A 21,461-nucleotide genomic window follows, 5' to 3' on the forward strand; every position below is an offset into this window, starting at 1 on the left:
ATTTTGTTTAAAAGTGTGAAAGTATTCACATAAGGTATACCCACCTGAACTTTGGATAAGTTCGAAGTGTAGAGGGTTATTAAAACCTTGTCATATGTTTCTCTAAGGTTCTTGTTTCCTTGATTTCTCCATTCACATATAGATTTATTCTTTCTCATCAAAGGGGATGAGAAAGGGATCATATTTTGAGAACAAGAAAAGTTGCAACTTTGCTGGGGAGAGCCAAGGTGTGTTTGTGTTGCAGATTGGTGCTTCAATGAACTATGAATGTTATCTAGATATCTTCATTTAGAAATTTTCATGATCTTTGATTAGTGTTCCCTCTTTCTTTGAAAAATATTAGTGATTTTGGTTTGAAGATTGGCAAATATTTTGTTTGAAGCTTGTTTTCATATTTCCCATAGTCTTTGTGGGTGGTGACTCTGTTAGTCTTAACCAGTCCTTTTGGAAATAAGTAAAATTTTGAAAAGAAAACAAGCACAATGTAACAAGGAAAGAACACCAAGTCTTTCATGAAAAAACATCCTCGTGAGATGTTGTAGGAGGGATTACCCAAACAGTCATGAAGAGGTCAGAAAAGGTCAGTACTACATGAGCCATCAAATGTTGCTTGGGTGCAAAAAAGCAACAATACTACTAAGATATCTAAAAGACCTGTTTATGCAAAGTCAAATTCTTCTTCTCGAGAATCTGAACATGATGTTTTGGGTTTCCATTCTAGTTTATTTGGAAATATAGAATATATTCATGTTTTAAATCAAGATATATCTCATACTAGTTTTTCTAGGAGAGACAGAAGTAGTTCAAATGTAGTTAGAAATTTTGTACCTAGAATAGTTGATGGAAATATCAGCTTAATTGATATTGACCAAGTTAACATATCAGACTCTAAAGAAATCTTCCCTGATGAAGATAAAGTATCCTAGGAAATAGAGGACCTAAATAGAAGTGTTCATCATTTGATCTCCTTAAGAGCCCAAAAGGAAGCAAATAGGGAGAAACAAGTTAAGGCAAAATTGATGGAGAGAGATAGGCTTCTGAGATAGATTGCTGATCTTGAGTTGCTTGCCCAAGAAAAGGCAAAGAGTGACGATGAAGGTCCTGTCATTAGAGAAGTTTTAGTCCCTAAGACCAAATCAGCATACAAGTTAGAAGTGCAACAAAATAGAGAAGTTCTTAGTGACCTGCAACCTTTTAGAAAAGATGTAGACAAAGTAAAGCAGAAATGCATGGAAGATGGGTCAGGATCTAAGACTACAGTGAAAATCTCTCATATATTATCAACACGTGAAAGGGAGATGGAAAGGATGAGGAAAGAGAAACAAGACCTATAAATGGAGTTAGAGAAATCTGAGTTAGAGGTAGCTAACCAAGAAGTTAAAAGAAAAAATGGCTATCTAAAAGCTCACCCCATCATCTTTCCATCAGAAGATCTAAATAAACCTGTTCTTCAGCAAGTTTCCCTCCCTCCTATTAAAATTCAGCCAACTTTGCCTGTTAATATAGCAACAGCCAATTAAGCCCCTATTATTAACCAAAAATAACTAGATCTCTCAAACTCAAATCCCCAATGCAAGAATGAACATGGGTAATAACCATGTTGTTAACCCATTCCAGAGAGGACCTATCAACTTAGAACTATATAGGAAGCTATTTTTTGATGGAATCCTTAGATATCCTAACCATGTTCCAACTAAGTTAAGAGATAGACTTCATAAATTTGCTGGGAACAACACAATCAGTGTAGAAGAGCATTTCAAGTCTTTTGGTGATTTGATTAATGATTATGAGATTATAAATGAAGATGTCATAATGAAATTATTTGTTCAGTCCCTAATAGAAGATGCAAGAGACTGGTATAGGGGTCTTCCTATTAATAGCATTGGGTTCATAGGAGGATTTTAAAAATTGCTTTCAAGAACAGTATGGTGATAAAACAAATGTGAGCTTCATGCTCAATGAATTCAACAATATTAGAAAATCTGATAATGAAATGGTCACAGACTTTAATGCTAGATTTAAGAAAGCAATGCATAGATTATTTCAGGTAATGAGATTAGATGATAACATGTGCCTGAATACTTACTACAATGCCTTTGATTCTAAAATGGCATATATTTTGAAGGATAAAAATCCACATAGGCTAAGAGATGCATTCAAAATTGCTATCAATGTAGAGAGCAATAGAAAGGCATCTAGAAAATTAGGAAGAAGAACTAATGGTAGGCTATGATAGGAAAACAAAATAGCAACCAAACAAAGTTGCTAAGGAAGAAGATAAAATAGAAAATTTGGTGACCTCCATGAAGGATCTCACTGCCAAGGTGAACAAAAATGAAAAAACTCATTATAATTGGCAAGATAGACCTCCTAGATTACATGATATGCCTTACAACACCAATTGGAAGGATGGTAAGCCTCAGAATGAGAAGCCTAAGAATTTTCACCCTGATCCCTTAAAAGGAAAAAGTGTTCATAATGTAGAAAATACTCCTTGGTGCATAGCCTGTGATGGAACACACTCTCCTCATCAATGTGCAGTAGCTCAAGCCCTTGAAGAATCCATGAGACAGTAGGATGAGCCTGATATAAACATGTTTGAAACTATTATAGAAAGTGATGAGGAGTCTTTACAGAGTGAATTTAGTGAGTGTGATGTGTGAGATAGTAAAAGGTCTTTTCAAGGATAGCTAACACTTGATTGGAATCCTACTCTGAATGTGGTAACCATTGAGGATGAAGAAGTTCATCATAGAAGGCCTTGTGAGGAAGAAGTAAAAAATCTCACTAAGGCTACTATAGCCAAAGCCAAGCACAATTATAATCCAAGGAGTACCAAAAGGGATAGTGATCAGGGTGAACTTGGTTCCATGTTTATAAAAGAAATATCCTAGAGGAAACCATCAAGTAATACTCCTTTGCCTCAAGATGGTCAAGAAAAGAAAAATCAAGCCAAAGAAGTGGCTAAGGAAACAGATGATAAACCCAGTAGTGATATACAAAGAGCTGCCACAATAAAGAAGGTAGGTCAACCAAAGGAAGAAAAGGTTAAGGCCAGTACTAAGTTGATTACTAATTCCAGATCTGATATGACCAAGGCTCTTACTCAGATGAAGGTCACTGTCCCATTAATAGAGTTGTTAAAAATAAAAGATCAAAGAGAAGATGCTTTATCTTTATTTTCTCAATTGTCTGACAGTGATACAACTTCACCTTCTAGTTCTAATAATAATGAAAAGGATTAGGAATTGCAAACTCCAGAGGTGTATGTAGGAACAACCATTACACAAGAACCCTCACAGGTTGATCCTTTTTATGTTACTCTGTTGGTAAATAACCAGTTGATAAAAAATTGTATGATAGATTCTGGTGCAGCTGCAAATATAATGCCTTATGGTGTTATGAAAGAACTAGGATTATCAACGAATATAGTGTATGGGAAATGATATGCTATGGATAAAAGAGAAGTGCCTGTGATAGGTACAATGAAAGATGTTGAAGTTAAAATAGCAGCCTTCCCTGAGGCAACATATAAAATGGATGTCATTGTAACTGACACAAAACCTGATTATGGCATGTTGTTATCTAGGCAGTGGGCCGCAGCAGTTGGTGGAAATGTTCAGTTGCATTTATCATATGCTACCATCCCCATTAATGGAAACCAAGTAAAGTTGTATAGAGAGCCACGTGCCCCTAAAGTAATTGAAAAAGTAGATCCTAGTATGCTAAATTTTATGATTGAAGTGGATCTTGATAACTTTAGACTATAGCCAATTTTGCCTCCATTGAAAAATACTGATAGTATTGTGACTGAATTGGAGTCTTGACAACATGCTTTGTGGCACATGTACTTTGATGGAGCTTTCTCTAAAGAAGGATCTAGGGCAGGAGTTCTCTTTGTGTCCCCTTCAGGTATTACTTTCAAATATTCATTTTTGTTAGCTTTTCAATGTACCAACAATATTGCGGAGTATGAAGCCTTGTTATTGGGGCTTGAAGTGGCAAAAGGGCATGGGATACAACTGTTAAGAGTGTTGGGAGATTTAGAGCTAGTTGTTTCTCAAGTTAGGACTAAATATGCATCTAAGAATGAGAGATTGAAGTGATATAAGCATGCAGTGTGGGATGTAATTGAATATTTTAGTGCATTCTCTATCAATTGGATAGAAATGTCAAAGAATATCGTGGCTAACTTTTTAGCAAATGTTGCATTGAAGAATGATGATGTAACAATAACAGGTGTATCCACAATAGAGATAAAAGCTAGGCCCGCTATCCCTGACAATGTTTATAACTAGAAAGTGTTTGAGGATGATGAAGATATCCTTAGGTTTATACAATGCATAGATAATTATGTTGGATAGAAAGAAGATGCTCTGGAGCAGTTAGAAGAGGTTGCAATAGAACAAAAGGCACAAGAGGCTATGGATGTTGAAAAGGACTTATAATCGCTTCTTGGAGAAGAATTGAGGATGTAACAAACTTTTTTGAAAAGGGTCCGAAGCTTGTATGCATCCATAATGTTATAAATGGATACCATGACAAAAAAAAAGAGATCACAAGAATTTGTAAACAAACTATGCAAAACTTTATCTGTGTTTTTCTAGTGTTTCACAGAAAACTATTTAAGTTTTGTAAGATTTTCTAGATTGAATATAAATATACAGACCATGAACTTTGAGCCTAAAATTTATGTTGTCCTCTGGTATGCTTTCAAATATTTTACTAGTTTCATTTGTGTAATTTAGGGTTATTTCAATTGAATAGGGATTGTAATGCAATCTTTATAGATATGTTTCTTAGCTTTCTTCTTTAGGAGGGGAATTAAATACACAAGAAATATCCTTATCAATAGGTTATTTGTTGGGAACTTTGAATTTGATGAACACTGTTTAGTATAACAAGGGAGGATTCTTATACATGTGAGGCATGTATGGAGTTGGCAGAAGCCAAAGTGATTGAGATGAGTTCTTGTTTAAAATAGATGACTTTGTAGCCTAGATAAGGCATTGCTATCTATTAATGTTTTCTTTTCTAAATCTCTTGAAGATCAACACTGAAAATAAGCCTAAGTTTTCCTATATTTTTTCAGTTTTTGTTTAAGGCGATAAGATCCACTAGTTTTTGGACAATGGTTACTGTTGATTTTGTTTAAAAGTGTGAAAGTATTCACATAAGGTATACCCACCTGAACTTTGGATAAGTTTGAAGTGTAGAAGGTTATTAAAACCTTGTCATACATTTCTCTAAGGTTCTTGTTTCCTTGATTTCTCCATTCACATACAAAGTTATTATTTCTCATCAAAGGGGATAAGAAGGGGATCAAAATTTGAGAACAACAAAACCAGTTTGAGGGTTTAACCAACAAGGTTAGTAAACTGACAGAGAAGAGAAACTGGTAGAGTGTTTGGTCAGTGATCTTGTCTGGACCGACATGAAGATTCAAGCTTGCAATTGGTCAACATGGATGCCACATGGAGTCAAGTTGGCAAACTTGCATTCAAATGAAGAAGGAATGTACACCAACGGGGTAGCTGCAGTGTTGGTCGACATTAATGGAAAATCCCACAAATCATGGGACATGTTGCAGAGCTATTGCAGAGGTTTACAACTCGAGGTCTAAAAGATAACTTAGAGCCAACTAAGAGTGTTTGAAGAGATTGAGGTAGATGAGGGAAACAACAAGACAGATCTTGGTGTCTGATCAAGTGATCAGTTGATAGGGTAAAAAGAAGATCACCAAAGATAGAAGGCATGGTCAAGAAGGTGCAATAATGGCAGAGGTGTACTATTGGCTATCAGAAAGATCAGATCAGGGAAGATCTAATTGGATTTGGTTTGTCTCAAAGGTGATGAGGAAACCCTAACCTCCTAGATTTTAAATTGGCTTTTGGCAGGAAAACTAGACTATAAATATGCAAGCCAAAGACATAGTTATGTTGTTGTTGAAGAGAAGAGGACAATGCTACTGTGAAGTGATTGAGAGTTACTTTTTCATGTGAGAGAAAATCAGCCAAGTTCTTAACGATTATTTGAGAAAATAGGGAGAGTAAAGAGAATAACTGATAGTGGTTATACCAGCAGAGCAGCAGTGAAGAGAGATACAAAGAAGGCAGATAGTGGAGTGGTAAAGTATAGCACTCGTAAAGTGTAGAGTAGTGAAGAGGAGATCCAACAAAGAAGAATAAGAGGAGAGGTGTACTAGTAGGATTTGTCAATAGTAGAGAAGAATGTGAGAGTAGCATAAGTCTGAGTTGGTGTAGCTGAGAAGGTATCTTACTGGGAGAGTAAGGTATATGATAAGGTTACAAGATTCACATGTAACAAGACAACTACTTGTGTAACTGATGTTTTTATTGTGAACACTGAGTTGTATCTTGGTGCAGGGATTGTAGCTCCTTTGGGTTGTAGCCCATAAACAAGTTAGGGGTTGGTGCTCCTTGGGTTGGTGCCCTAAATCAAGGGTTGGTGCTCCTTGGGTTGGTGCCCTAAATTAGAGGTTGGTTCTTCTTGGGTTGGTGCCCTAAACATTGTAACAGAGTTTTCATTGTGAGGCTGGATTGGAGCAGTAGACTCCAGTAGCATTGCTCATTGAGGTTTTTCCCATCTTGGGTTTTCCTTGTACATACTAGTGTTATGTGATTCCATCTATGTGTTTTTGCATTTATGTTGGTCTCTCCACTAATCAATAAGTCTACAGTGTATTAGATCCCATAATTGATATTCACATTTGGGCAGTTAAAGAGAATATTTGAGAACCACTGATTCACCCCCCTCTCAGTGGTACATTGTGTCTACTAATTGGTATTAGAGCACAGGTTCCTAGCTATATGATCTTTCTCCAGCTTGCGTAGATTCTGACTTAAAGACACAATGGTTTTTTTAGCGTCAATCCCTACTCATGTGTTTGATGGTTCAAACTATTCTATTTGGAGTTGTAGAATGGAAGTATTCCTATCTTTTCTAGGATTTCATGTCTGGATGACAGTTGTTAATAGTCTTCCTAGGAATGTTAGTCCTCCCACCAGATCTGAAGAAGAAAGAAGATGCTTGTGCAATGAAGAAGCCATGAAGGCCATATTTAGTGGGCTCACCAATGATGTCTCCTCGCAGGTGGACAAATACAAAACAACAAAAAGCTTATGGGAGAGATTGAAGAATCTCTATGGAAATGAGCCTACTACTGCAGATCAACTTGTGAAGATAGTATGAGAAATGCATCTCATGAATCTACAAATGATGAAGATAGATCTACTAGTAGCTGCAAAAATGATGATGAAGGAAACCACCTCTTCATGGATCAAGGATCTGAAGATGAGGTGCATGTATATGAAAGCAATAGGGAAAATAGATCCCACCGACAAGATGGGTTTGGAAGTGATAATGTGGAAGAAGGAGACAAGATAGATAGATCTATCCATCAAGATCTAATTGATAGTAAAGGAGAAGAAGAAGAGGAGGCAAAATTTGATCTTGAAGAAGAGCTTGTGAATGCTGTTGAAGAAATCAATAGAGTAAGAAGTGAATATAGGCTATTCAAGAATGCTCCTATAGTGGAGCAGAACCGGTTGCTAAAATGCCTTGAAGAATTTGAGAAATGTCTCTAAAAATTGAAGACTCAAGAGGAAGACACCAAGGAGTGTCGAGGCAGTGATCTAGCCTCTATGATAGAAGTAAAAGATAAAGATTATCAACAACTTCTTAGAGAAATGGAGGTTCTCTGAAATGACCTTGATAGATGTCAAGATGAACTCAAGGTAAGAATAAAGTTTGATGGCACCAGTGATGCCTTGGATAAGATGTTGAAGAAGCAGAAGCATGCCAAGGACACCAAATTTTTATGAAGTGGGGCTGGTGAATGCTTCACCAATAAGAATGTCCCCCATAATGACATTTAGTTTGTCTCCTCAAATGGAGAAAACAAGGGACAAACCTTCACAGTCAGAAATTCTCCCTGAAAGAAGGTTGACCTAAGAACAATCAGTGAGAACTTGTAGACAAAAAGGGAGGCTAGTGCTGCAAGAAGGAGCAACAATGTAGATCCCAAATGTAAAGGGAAGATTGGAGAAGAAAACTTCACTAGAAGAAAGAAAATGAGAAAGCAACAAAGAAGACCTCCTACCGATAGAGGTCAAAGAAATGCTACCACCCATAGGGAAAATAAAGTGTGGGAGAAGAAGAGACCATATGAAAGAGTTGCAAGGAATGGACAACCTAGGGTCCATCCCCGAAGAAGCAAAAATGGAGATGCAAAATTGATAAGATCTCCCCATGCATGGTAGAACAAATTTGTAAGTCATATGCCATCCTTTACTGCTTAGTGCTTTGCATGTAATTCTTATGGCCATAGGATAGGGGAATGTAGAAAGAGATCTAGAAATAATAATATAGGATCTCATAGACATCATGCATATGAGAAAAATGTATCCAGGAGTAGATACAGGCATGTCCCCTCTCTTGGTTATGCAAATGTTGTTTGTCATAACTGCAATGTTTTTGGCCATAGAGAGTTTGAGTGCAGGAAGAGACACCTGCAGTCACATGGAGGTCGATATAATAACTATGCTCTGCAAAAAAGTGGATATAGAGAATTTGGAAGTTAGAGACCTGCATGGAACTAAAGGAGGAATGTCCCTACAGGAGCAAGAGGTCCACCAGTTTTGGTTACTAGACACAACAACATGACCAAGAAAAGATGGTCAAACTAGTATGTCAAGAGATTCCCTATGCATGAAGCTAGGATGGATGTTGTGTGATACTATAGAACTACTTTTGGTCATGATGCTGAATCCAAATATGGAAGGACCCATCAGTAGAAGATTGTAAGACCTACTCCCAAGACTGAAAATAGGAAGAAGAATGAAACCAAGCAGGTGTGGAGGAAGAAAAACATGGACTGACACTATGCACTCATTGCACAGATGATATCTCCTAAGGCCTAAAGGAGATGTAGGATCTTAGGGGGAGTAGCACATTGAATTAATCATTCACTTCCTCAGTGGAGAAGGCAACATGGAAGAACATGTTCTTTCTAGTGTGAAGGATGGAAATGAGATGATAAGTGTGTGTAGAGGCTTCCTTAACTACACACCTACAAATCAGTGTTGGATCACTACTGCTATATCAATGTATGAAAAAATAACTATTGGAATCAGATACAGAGTGACACAATATGTTAGGAGTTAGAGAAAGGTGCTCTAGTAATGATAGTGGATCAGTACAGGAAATAAGTATGTGCAGTATGTTACCGGCATAAAGGCTAATAGGTACTTATAGATTATGTAAGACAATAAGGTTAGAGATCATTGCAATATCCCTGTTAGAATGGAATGTGGAGTTTATGTCTCAAGTGGTATTGGAAAAGACCTAAATGACATATGTTAACCTGGTGGTTGATCATGCAGGCATGCATGCTTATAGGCTAACCGATTAGATTTATGACTTGATGATGACATTGTATGGCATTTTTGTTAGTTTTGATACAAATTGTAAAGTATAAATGCCAATAGCTAACAAGATGAGAGGGGGGGGGTAAATCATACAAACTTAAAATTCCATAAAATCAATAGATTCAACCTCGGCAACTTCTACTTCAGCAACATAACCAAAAATTGCTAAATATGTTAACTCATTAATACATAATCATCATAACACTCATAACACTAGATTTAACGTGGAAACCCAAATAGAGAAAAACCACTATGGGATTTCAGACCCACTAAGAAATATACTCTTCTAGAGTATGCTAAGTTAAAAGCAAATCCTATTAAAGATTACAAACACATTGCTAGATGTGACCCAATTAAGAGATTTCCCTCAGATCTGTTAGGATCTTCACTTTGTTAGAAGTGACCTTGTCAAAGGATTTCAAACACTCAATTAGAATGTTACCTTGCTAGAGGGTTTACAAATAAGAGTGTTAAGTCCACTCAGTTAAGAGATTTTCTATTACTTACAAAATAACAATAATAAAATATATCTACAACTTCACATCTAAAATACTAAAGCAGATTCTTATTTCCTCAAAAAAATCTAGTCATAGGACTTATCTTGTCCCTCTGCTAGGCTCTCTACTCTTTTATTCAAACAAGTCTTCAAGCTTTTGTGCTCGGTAAACTATGTAGCCTTCCTATGCTTACACTTGCCTGAGTTCATTGTTTATTAACAATTCCTTATTTATAAATAATTTCTAATCGCTAAATCTCCTTAATCACATTTCTCATGATCAATCTTAGCCATCAGATCCACAAACTTGACCAGGTTCAATGTATCCTTCTGATCTGAAAATGTTTTACCTTGCCTAGGGACTTACATTCCCTTCTTGGAACTTGCACAAGGTTATTGTGGTTCAATTTGCACTGTAGATCTTCCTGCTGATTTTCCTTTGCCATAGATCCTTAACAAACTTCATGCACAACATACCAATCATTTATACATCTCCAGCTAATCATTGTCCTTCATTAAATAATGCTTTTATCCATCTAATGCACACTATCGTAACTCGGTTGCAACTCGGTAAATACTAAACATTACTTGGTAGACATTTTGCCTTCATTAACCGATATCAATAACCTTAGGGTGTACTGACTAGGTTCCTTAGGGTTTGCCGACTAGGTTCTTTATGGTTTACTAACTAGGTTCTTTACTCGGTGACATAGTATAGTATTAACCTTACAATCAACAACATATGTAGGATATCAAAACAATCTAAACATCATGATCTCATCATTACCTAACTCGGTAATAGTTGCCCATTGAATAACTTATTCCTCCTCGTATTCATCACATTCTTTCTATGTCTTTTACCGACATCTTAATTCTCTTCTAATCCATCTTCTCAAAAGATGGCAATATCATACTAAATCAGATAATCAATTTCTTGACATCAATGACAAAATAATGTTATAAAGATAGTTATCATCCTTCTTTAGTTATATCAACAATCTTCAACATCCTTCTCAATATCCTTATTGAATATCAACAATCTTTCTTTCTACTAAAATGCCAACAATCTTCCCCTTTGGCATTAATGGCAAAACCAATAATTAAATGGTAATACCAAGAAGATATTCAAATTGATTTAGATTTAGATTGTTGTTAGACTTCTCGTGTTATCCTTGATCTATTGTCTTGCATTTAGTCTTCTCCCTATTGTAGTAATCTCTCCCTGTCATTAGTCTTCTGTTATTTTCATCATTCAGAGCTTTACCATTCAGTCAACCATTTAGTCTTCCAACCATTTAGTCTTCTCCCCCTTTGACAACAATGCCAAAAAGTAAAAGAACTAAATCATGATTTCTTCCTTTGTGAAGTGATTTGCCTTGCTATGTAACATCTCACTCTTGGTAAGATCAACTTGTTTCTATTCACTATTTCTTGCACACATTTAGAAAACCATCTAAAGTGCATAAATCAGCATCAATCCACATAATATTCTATAGATTCATCGAATTGATACTTTCACCGAACTCGGTCAGTGAGTAGAAGATAGGGGTAGAACCCCTAACTTGCTTATGAGATACTCAAAAGTGTCCCTTGGCAATGGATTTGTGAAGATGTCTACTAATTGCTCCTTTGAACTGATATATTCCAACACAACTTTCTTCTCTTGAACTTCTTCTTTGAGATAGTGATAGTTTATAGATATATGCTTTGTCTTAGAGTGCATTACTAGATTCTTTGAAATGTTAACGGCACTAGTATTATCATAGAATATAGTTACTGACTCGATAAATTTTTGATTTATACCTTCCAATAGTTGTTTGATCCATGCTATATTGGTATAATTCAATGCTGCAGCAACATATTCAACTTCTGTTGTTGACTGTGAAATACATCCTTATTTCTTGGTAAGCCAACTTACTAGTCTTTCTCCCAAAAGAAAAGCTCCACCACTTGTGTTTTTCTTGTCATCTATTTTGCCTGCCCAATCAGCATCAGTATAAACTGTTAAATAAAAATTTTCCTCTTTTCATATACTAAGCCATAATCTTTAGTGCCTCTTAGTTATCTGAAAAATTCTCTCGATTGTTGTCATATGGGTTTCCTTGGGATCTGCAGAGAATTTTGCTACAATACCTACTACATATGATATATCCAATCTATTATGCACAACATATTGCAAATTTCCAATCATAGATCGGTAAAGTGTCTCATCAATAGATGCAGATTCATCATTCTTTGATAGTTTATAGTTAGTAGTCATCAGAGTACTTACTGGTTTAGAATCCTCCATTCCAAATTTCTTCAAGATTTCCTTTATGTACTTGGATTGAGTAATCAAAATATCATCTTTCATTTGCAGTATCTATAAACCTATAAAGTACTTTATCTCACCGATTAGTGACATCTCAAATTCTCTGCACATTTCATTTCCAAAGTTCTTGCGTAAGGAGTCATTACCACAAAATATAATGTCATCAACAAATATGGCTGAGATCAGTATTCCATTGTCCTCATCTTTCTTCATGTACATATTGTTGTTTTTCAGTTGTCCTTACAAAACCAATCTTGATTAAATAAGAGTGCAATATTTCATACCATGCTCTAGGTGCTTGTTTCAGACCATATAAGGCTTTGTTTAGTTTGCATACTTGATCTTTACTCCTATCTTCAATAAATCCTTCAGGTTGTTCAATGTAAACTTCTTCTTCCAGTATACCATTCAAAAATGAGGATTTAACATCCATTTGATATACCTTGAAATTTTTGAAAGCAGCATGTGCCAACAATGTTGTTACTCCCTCAAGTCTAGCCATAGGTACACAAGTCTCACCATAATCTATTCCTTCTTCTTGAGCATAACCTTTGCAAACTAGTCTTTCTTTGTTGCGAATGACATCACCTTTTTCATTTAGCTTGTTTATGAAAATCCTCTTAGTACCAATTACATTTTTGTCCTTTGGTCTTGGGATCATTGTCCATGTGTCATTCTTATTGATTTAATCAATCTCTTCTGTCATGGCATTTACCCAATCTTCACTATTAAATGCCTCTTTTACTATTCTTGGTTCAAATTCAGATATCAGACATGTGTTTTGTCTTAGTTTGTTTCTTGTCATCACTGGATCATCCTTATCTCCTATAATCTGACTTGATGCATGATGTCTTCTAACATATTTGGCTAATATAGGCTCGGTAGGTTCTGTATGATCTTCTTCATCACTTGGTAACTGGACATTATCTTCATTTTCTTCAGCAACTTTCTCGGTAGGACTTCTTGGTTGAACATAAATGAATTCTTCATAATCTTCTGGTTCTTTGGAATTTCCTTCATCATTTCTTTCTGCAAATTCATTAATTTTCACATTTGCACTTTCCACTATTTTGTTACATGATTTGATAAGACATTTAAATGCTTTACTTCTAGCAAAATAACCAAAAAATGTTCCTTCTTCACTTTTTTGATCAAACTTTCCATTTCTGTCATCTTTGTAAACATAGCATCTACTTCCAAAGATATTAAAGTAACTTACATTAGTTTTCTTGTCATACCAGATCTCATATGGTGTCTTCATATTTCCTTTCTTTAGTTGAACTTGGTTCAGGGTGTAAACTACAGTGCTGATTGCTTCTCTCCAAAACGTTTGAGGTACCCTCTTTACTATCATCAGGGTTCTTGCACAATCCCCAATTGATCTATTTCTTCTCTTGGCTATCCCATTTTGCTAAGGTGTTCTCAATGTAGATACTTGCCTCTTTATACCATGATCATTGCAAAATAAGTTAAATTCATCACAAGTGAACTCTCCTCCTCTATCAGATCTAAGACATTTCAATTGTCTTCCTATTTCATTTTCAACTCTTGCCTTGTACCATTTAAACATTTGAAAAGCTTATGATTTTTCTTTTAAAAGCATGACTGACATCATCCTTGAGTAATCATCCATAAATAATATGAAATATTTATCACCATAATAACTTTGAACTTTCATAGGACCACAAAGATCAGTGCGTACTAGATCCAAAATTACTTTAGAAGTGTAGGACTTACTTGTAAATTTTGATCTTGTCATCTTACCCATCTGGCATCCTCAGCACATAGCATTCTTAGGTTTTTCAAGACTCGGTAGACCTCTTACTTGGTGCTTCTTACTTATTTTGATCAGATTATCAAAATTTACATGACAAAACCTTTTATGCCATAACCAGGCATCATCTATCTTTGCATAAAGACACCTGTTCCAAGTTGAGTTAAGATGAAATGTATTACCTTTTGTTTGTATCCCGGTAGCAGCTAACTTTCCATGCTTTTCATGAACTTTGACAATTCCTTTCTGAAATTCTATTCGGTATCCTGTATTGTTTAGTTGTTCTACAATCAACAAATTACATTTCAAACCTTCAACCCAGTATACATCATCACATTTAGCATTGTCAAGAAGTGTTATAGATCCTTTACCTTTCACCGGACATGGTGCATCATTACCAAATCTTACATGGCCTCCATCATAGTCTTCTAATTTAACAAACTTGTGTTTATCACCTGTCATATGATGTGAGCATCCACTATCTATGATCCAAGAATCATTATTATTTATGTGAGATATTAGAACTTTTTCTTCATACCTTTCTTCATCAGATCCATCTTTAATAGCCACATAAACAACTTCCTCTGTATTAATTTCATCAGATTTGTCATCGTTGGATTCCTCATCTGCTACTAGACATGTCTTTCTATCTCTCCTTCTGAAGTCTTAGTGTCCTCTGTATTGGTTATCTTTCTGCCTGTTATCTCGGTATTCTCTCTTTTCACTAGATTCTTTGTCAGGGCGGTTAGAAGCCATATGTCCTATTTTATCACAATTGAAACATTTTAAAGGTAGCTTCCCTTTATACTTACCTTTGCCTCTCGGTAACCTTCAGGCTAATAATGCTTCAAATTATTCATGCTTCTTGATTTCCTCATATAGTTTGTGCACTTTTTCCATGTTCTTGTGAAATCTTTCACTTGCTCCACTATGATCCCCTTCAGTGTACTTACTCATTCTATCATTGTAATCATCAGATTCACCAATATGAAAAGAACTGAATGCAGATTCTACTTTATTTATCGAAGACCCACTATTATCAAAATTACTTAACTCAAATGAATGTAGCTTACCAATAGTAGCATCTAAAGAAACTGACATGTTAGGTACATACCTCAATTCATTGATTGTAGAGACTCAAATAACATAAGCTGGTAGAAGGGTTCTCAACAACTTACTTGTTATATCCTTTTCTTCAATAGTTCCACCTGCTCCTTTAATTTGATTGACAATCTCCTTTAGTCTTGTACTGTATTGGGTTATGTTCTCACCTTCATTCATTCTCATGGATTCAAGTTATCCTCTTAGACTATCTACTTTAGCTCTTTGAACATGTTCATCACCTCCATACACAGATATGAGCTTAGTCCACATTGCTTTTGCATCATTACAACCTTCTAGATCATTAAACTCTGAGTCGGTCAATGTTGATGTTATTTCAATCATAGCTTGAATATGTTATTGCTTTGCCTTTATCTCTTCCAAGGTCATAGGATTGGTGCTTGGTGCAATGTAATCATTCTCCTGATAATATGTTGCATATTCTCCAATTCCTGATAAATGCAACTTCATCTTTTTTTGCCATGTGGAGAAACTTGATTTGTTCATCTTCGGTGCATCCCTTTTATACATCTTCGGATCTTGGCCTCAAGTACCTTTAAACTTTTTCTTCCGGAGTCCAAAGCTCTAATACCAATTGTTAGTTCTGATACTAATTGTAAAGTATAGATGCCAATAGCTAACAAGATGAGAGGAGCAGGGTGAATCATACAAACTTAAACTTCCATAAAATAAACAGATTCAACCTCGGTAACTTCTACTTCAGCAATATAACCAAAAATTGCTAAACATGTTAACTCATAAACACTTAATCATCATAACACTCATAAAACCAGATTTAATGTGGAAACCTAAATAGGGAAAAACCACTGTGGGATTTCAGACCCACTAAGAAATATACTCTTCTAGAGTATGCTCGGTTAAAAGCAAATCCTATTAAAGATTACAAACACATTGCTATATGTGACCCGGTTAAAGGATTTCCCTCAGATCTATTAGGATCTTCACTTTGTTAGAAGTGACCTTGTGAAAGGATTTCAAACACTCATTTAGAATGTTACCTTGCTAGAGGGTTTACAAAAAAGACTGTTAAGTCCACTCGGTAAGAGAGTTTATGTTACTTACAAAATAACAATAACAAAATATATATGCAACTTCACATCTAAAATGCTAAAGCAGATTCTTATTTTCTCAAAACAATCTAATCATAGGACTTATCTTGTCCCTCTACTAGGCTCTCTACTCTATTATTCAAATAAGTCTTCAAGCTTCTATGCTCGGTAATCACTATGTAGCCTTCCTATGCTTACACTTGCTGACGTTCATTGTTTATTAATAATTCCTTATTTATAAACAATTTCTAACCGCTAAATCTCCTTGATCACATTTCTCATGATCAATCTTAGCCATCAGATCTTCAAACTTGACCAGGTTCAATGTATCCTTTCGATCTGAAAATGTTTTACCTTTCCTAGGGACTTGCATTCCCTTCTTGGAACTTGCACAAGGTTATTGCAGTTCAATCTACACTGTAGATCTTCCTGCCAATTTTCTTTTTCCATAGATCCTTAACAAACTTCATGCATGGTATACCAATCATTTATACATCTCTAGCTAATCATTGTCCTTCATTAAATAATGCTTTTATCTATCCAATGCACACTATCATAACTCAGTTGCAACTTGATAAATACTAAACTTTACTTGGTAGACATTTCGCCTTCATTAACAGATATCGATAACCTTAGGGTTTACCGACTAGGTTCCTTAGGGTTTACCGACTAGGTTCTTTAAGGTTTATCGACTAGGTTCTTTACTAGGTGACATAGTATAGTATTAACCTTACAATCAACAACATATGTAGGATATCAAAACAATCTAAACATCATGATCTCATCATTTTCTAACTTGGTAATAGTTTCCCATTGAATAACTTATTCCTCCTCTTATTCATCACTTTCTTTCTGTGTCTTTTATCAACATCTTAATTCTCTTCTAATCAATCTTCTCAAGATATGCAAATATCATACTGAATCAAATAATCAATTTCTTGACATCAATGACAAAATAATGTTATAAAGATAGTTATCATCCTTCTTCAGTTATATCAACAATCTTCAACAACCTTCTCAATATCCTTATTGAATATCAGCAATCTTTCTTTCTACTTAAATGCCAACAATTGTGTTCATTAGGATCATGTGATAAGTTGTGGTGAAATAATGAAGCTGAAAGATCATCAGATGATCTCACCTATACAAATCAACTAGTACATGGAGATTATTGGAGACCCAGGTATTAGATCCCACCAAAGATGAGGACCTGAGATGTATGACTCAAGGAGAGTTCAAGTGGCTATGATGCAAAGCCACAATGGTTGAATCTAGAAGAGTAAGTGCAGTGAGTGTCCAAAACTGCAGGTGATGAAAATCTATAGTAGGAATACCTAGGAAAATTTCATTGTAAGGGGTATCTATCTATCATTTCATTGGTTGTATTCATAGTACAATCACATTTGATTCCTAAATAAATTTGGGATCAAACAGGACGTGATGTCGTTTGACCAATAGGTGAGTAGTGTTCACTAACACATCCCTCTGAAATCGATTAGTTTAACAAAAGGTATAAAACTTGCATGCTCAATTGGTGTCACTCAATGTATGAGTCCTCCATCTCAAGTTCTATGACTTGAGAAAATATAATAATTTGTAACAATTGGTATCAAAGAAGGAGAGACATTCAGTAAAAACAAAGGGGGAGAAATAATTTTGTCGGTGTCTGGCAAAAACCAGGAGGAATGATACCTTGACAGTGCCCTTTTCCATTGTTGTCAAAGGGGGAGAAGGATTCTATAGTATACCTCATACTACATGTGTGAGAATCCATTGGATCATATGAAGGGCGAGAAAGATTATGTAGTATGTTGGATACTACATGAGTTGACATCAATGCCGAAGGGGGAGATTGTAAGCATTGTGTTGTCATTTATGTCAACTGGTATGGGATGACTATCAGCATGAGAAATGTATGTGTGACACTATCAAATAGGAGTACAGGTTAAGATATATTTGATATCACCTTGTGTTGCAGACAATTGGTAAGGTAAGGAAGATGACCCCACGAGTCGTCGGTACACAAGTTTGTGCCTAAATTGTGTGGATGAGATGGATAAGTTATCGGTGTTCTCAAATTTTCATTTCCCTATCCCCTCTATAAGAAATTTTAAAGCCTCTATTGCATGTGGAGAGAATGATAAGAAAATCAAAATCCAAAATAACATATAATAGGGTTTATACAAAACCTTCTACACTTTAAGCTTATCCTAAGCTTAGGTGGGTATACCTCTTGTAATTACTTTCACAATCATAATATAAGATCCATCGTAAACCAATGTTCAAAACCTATGAACCTCATCACCTCAACAATACTGAAAACATAAAAGAAAAACTATGTTCATTTTCAGTCTCGACCCTAAGAAAGATAGAAAAATCTCCACAAATGATATCAGTGCCTTACCGGGGCTACAGAGTCAGCCAAACTAAACCAGAATTCCAAATCTAGACATTCACATACATCTCATCACTTCGGCTTTATTAACATAATATATGCCTGACATATATACAAGTCTGCTCTTTATGCTAAACCTAGTCATTAGATTCAAGAAGAAAACTATTGATTTACTAACAGAAATATTTCACATATATTTAATTCCCCTCCTTGAGAGAAAAACCTAAAACATGTATGTAAGATTGCCTTGAAAACCCTATTCAATCAAATAGACCTAGATTATTTAAAAGAAACCAATAAATCAATGAATGCACACAAGCAGACAACAAAGATCTAGGCTCAAAATGCTCTAATCTATATATTAATATTCATTTTCAAAATCATACATAACTCAAGGTGATTTGTGAAAGAATTTGAAAACCTTAGATATATTTCGATAGAGTTTCTTTACAAATTCTTGTGATTATTTTTTTCAATAGTCCTGGTATCCATTTATAATGATATGGATGCATAAAAGCTTCAAACTTTCCTAAGAATAGTTTGTTACAATTGTAATTCCCTCTTGAAAGAGGTTACAAATCACTTTCATCCTTAACTTTCTGAAGGTTATTGCAAAGCTGCCACATCAATTAGCTATTCTTGAGCCTCCACCTCTTGCATCATATATTTGTCTTTCTATTCTTAAACTTGTCATCACTAGGCCAAGAATAACTAACAATTTTCTTGTTTAGCTTATTTAATCTTTTCCAAGTGCTTCTTAATTGATTGACTTCTACCTCCAAAAAACCATAGTGTGACTTCATCTTTTCAATTTCTTCAATTGTTCGAATAAATAAAGATGTGTCATCTGAACTGATGACTTCATTTATCTATTGTCAAAATTTATGTCCTAACTCAGCAAGCCATACCTCTTCATCCTTTATCTTGCTAGTAATAACAAAACCTCCAGGAAATAATTCAAATATCTAGTTAGCATATTCCTTCCTATACAGACTGCTTTTCTCTCTAGACCAGCTCTTCCTTCTACTAACCTAGACATACTTTTAACCAAGTCACATGTGGATTTAATAGCCACATCAACCTTTGCCTCTTCATGAGATGAGCTCATAAATTCCAAATCCACTTCCCTAGCCATCCATTTATTTAGAATTGGATCCAAAATAGCTTTATCCTCATTTAAAGAGGTCAACATATTCAAAATTATCTTTATGTATATATATACAATAGGAGGCCCTACTGTGTCAGCAAACTTCAAAATTGTACCTTTAACCTTCTCTTCATACTTGTTTGCAAAAACAACCTAAGCTTGCTTTAATTTTTCTATTTCATCCTGAAGAGTCTTAGATGATTGAAAAATAGATATCCCAGGAGAAGGGGGAAACTCAATGATTGGGATAGTGGGTGGAGATGTTGCTCGAGTGGAAGCAATCATCATAGTGGATAACTCATGTTTCTACTGCGGCCCTTCAATCTGACCTTTTAACTTTGCAATTATTTTATCCTTGTGGGCTAATTCTAATTTAGCCTCATTGTATGCTTTTAAAATAACTTCCATCTCAAGAAGGACGTCAGCCTTCTCTTTTGCTTCTCTCTCAGCTACTGCCATGTTGAACTTTGTAGACTCCAAAGTTGTACCAGCAACCTCCACTAGAATTGTGTCTTTCACTCTTCTTACAATCATTCCCCCTGAGTAGCTAGACTCTGAGCATCCTTTTCTTTTCTAGATTTCTTCCCTTCTTAATGACCACATGACCAATGCAGCATGATCCTTGCTAAAGGTTACCCCTTCTAAGGGATTTGTCTCCTTTCTGACAGCATCAAGGATTAATGTGTTAGCTATATCCCACTTAGGGAGAATTAACACTTCAACCTTTGCTATCATTTGTCTCCCCTTCTTAGGGGTAATGGCTTCAAATTCAGTCTTCATTTCTTTCTTAACCTCTTCTTCAACTGTAGATGTGTCCTTATCGGGATACTCCATTTTCCTTCTCTCACATATTTTCTTGAATTTTTCCATGTTTGTTCTCCAAAAAAACTGCATGAAACATCTTGTTTTGACAAAATTATTATCAACCAAAAACTCCTTAGTGGCCTATTTGATAACAGGGTCCAGTTATTTGCCTATAAACTCCCCTACAGTTAGGTCCATTTGGGCACTTGCCGATTCCTCAGGCATTTCTTCTTGCAACTCCTCATAAGTGAGGGCAATTTCCCCAAGACTTCCTAATTGCAACAATTGCTCTGTGGCTACATGTTCAACTCCCACATGAATTGGGGATTGGGATGGAGAGTATAAAGCTTCACCTGTTTGTATCATAACTACTATCAAACTAGTGGATGAAGTCAATGGCCTTCTTGAATGCAATCCACTTTTGTTTTCTTAGTTCCTGCTCATCTAAGTTGAATTCATTCCTGATCAAATCTTCAGGAAAGTGGAATTGGTGGGCTCTCCCTCCACATCTGACTCTTTTTCTAAACATATCACTGAAAAACCCTTATGGGTCAGAAAACCTTACCACCGCAGTGGACAACCTATAAAGTTGAAGGAACTTGTCAAAATTTACCCATCCTTCCTTGGTAATTACAAATTGGTGAGCCATGGTTACAATTGGGAAAATAGATCCCTTGCCTTTGTTTGTCAACTTTGCTTCATGTAGACTTCTTAATTGTCTCAACACCTCTGCAATGTGAATCTTCAAGGGGACCTAGTAAGGGAGTAGATATGGAGCTCCTCTGAATCCATAAACTCTAAAAATAGTAGAAACAGGGTATAAGTAAATATCACCCCAGTTATGCACAATTTTGATGTCCTCAGCAAATTCTTTTCACCTGAGTAACTCAAGAAGGGCTTTGGGAATCCTAGGG

The sequence above is a fragment of the Cryptomeria japonica genome, chromosome 11, assembly GCF_030272615.1.
Source record: "Cryptomeria japonica chromosome 11, Sugi_1.0, whole genome shotgun sequence".
In the NCBI taxonomy this organism is placed as follows: Eukaryota; Viridiplantae; Streptophyta; class Pinopsida; order Cupressales; family Cupressaceae; genus Cryptomeria; species Cryptomeria japonica.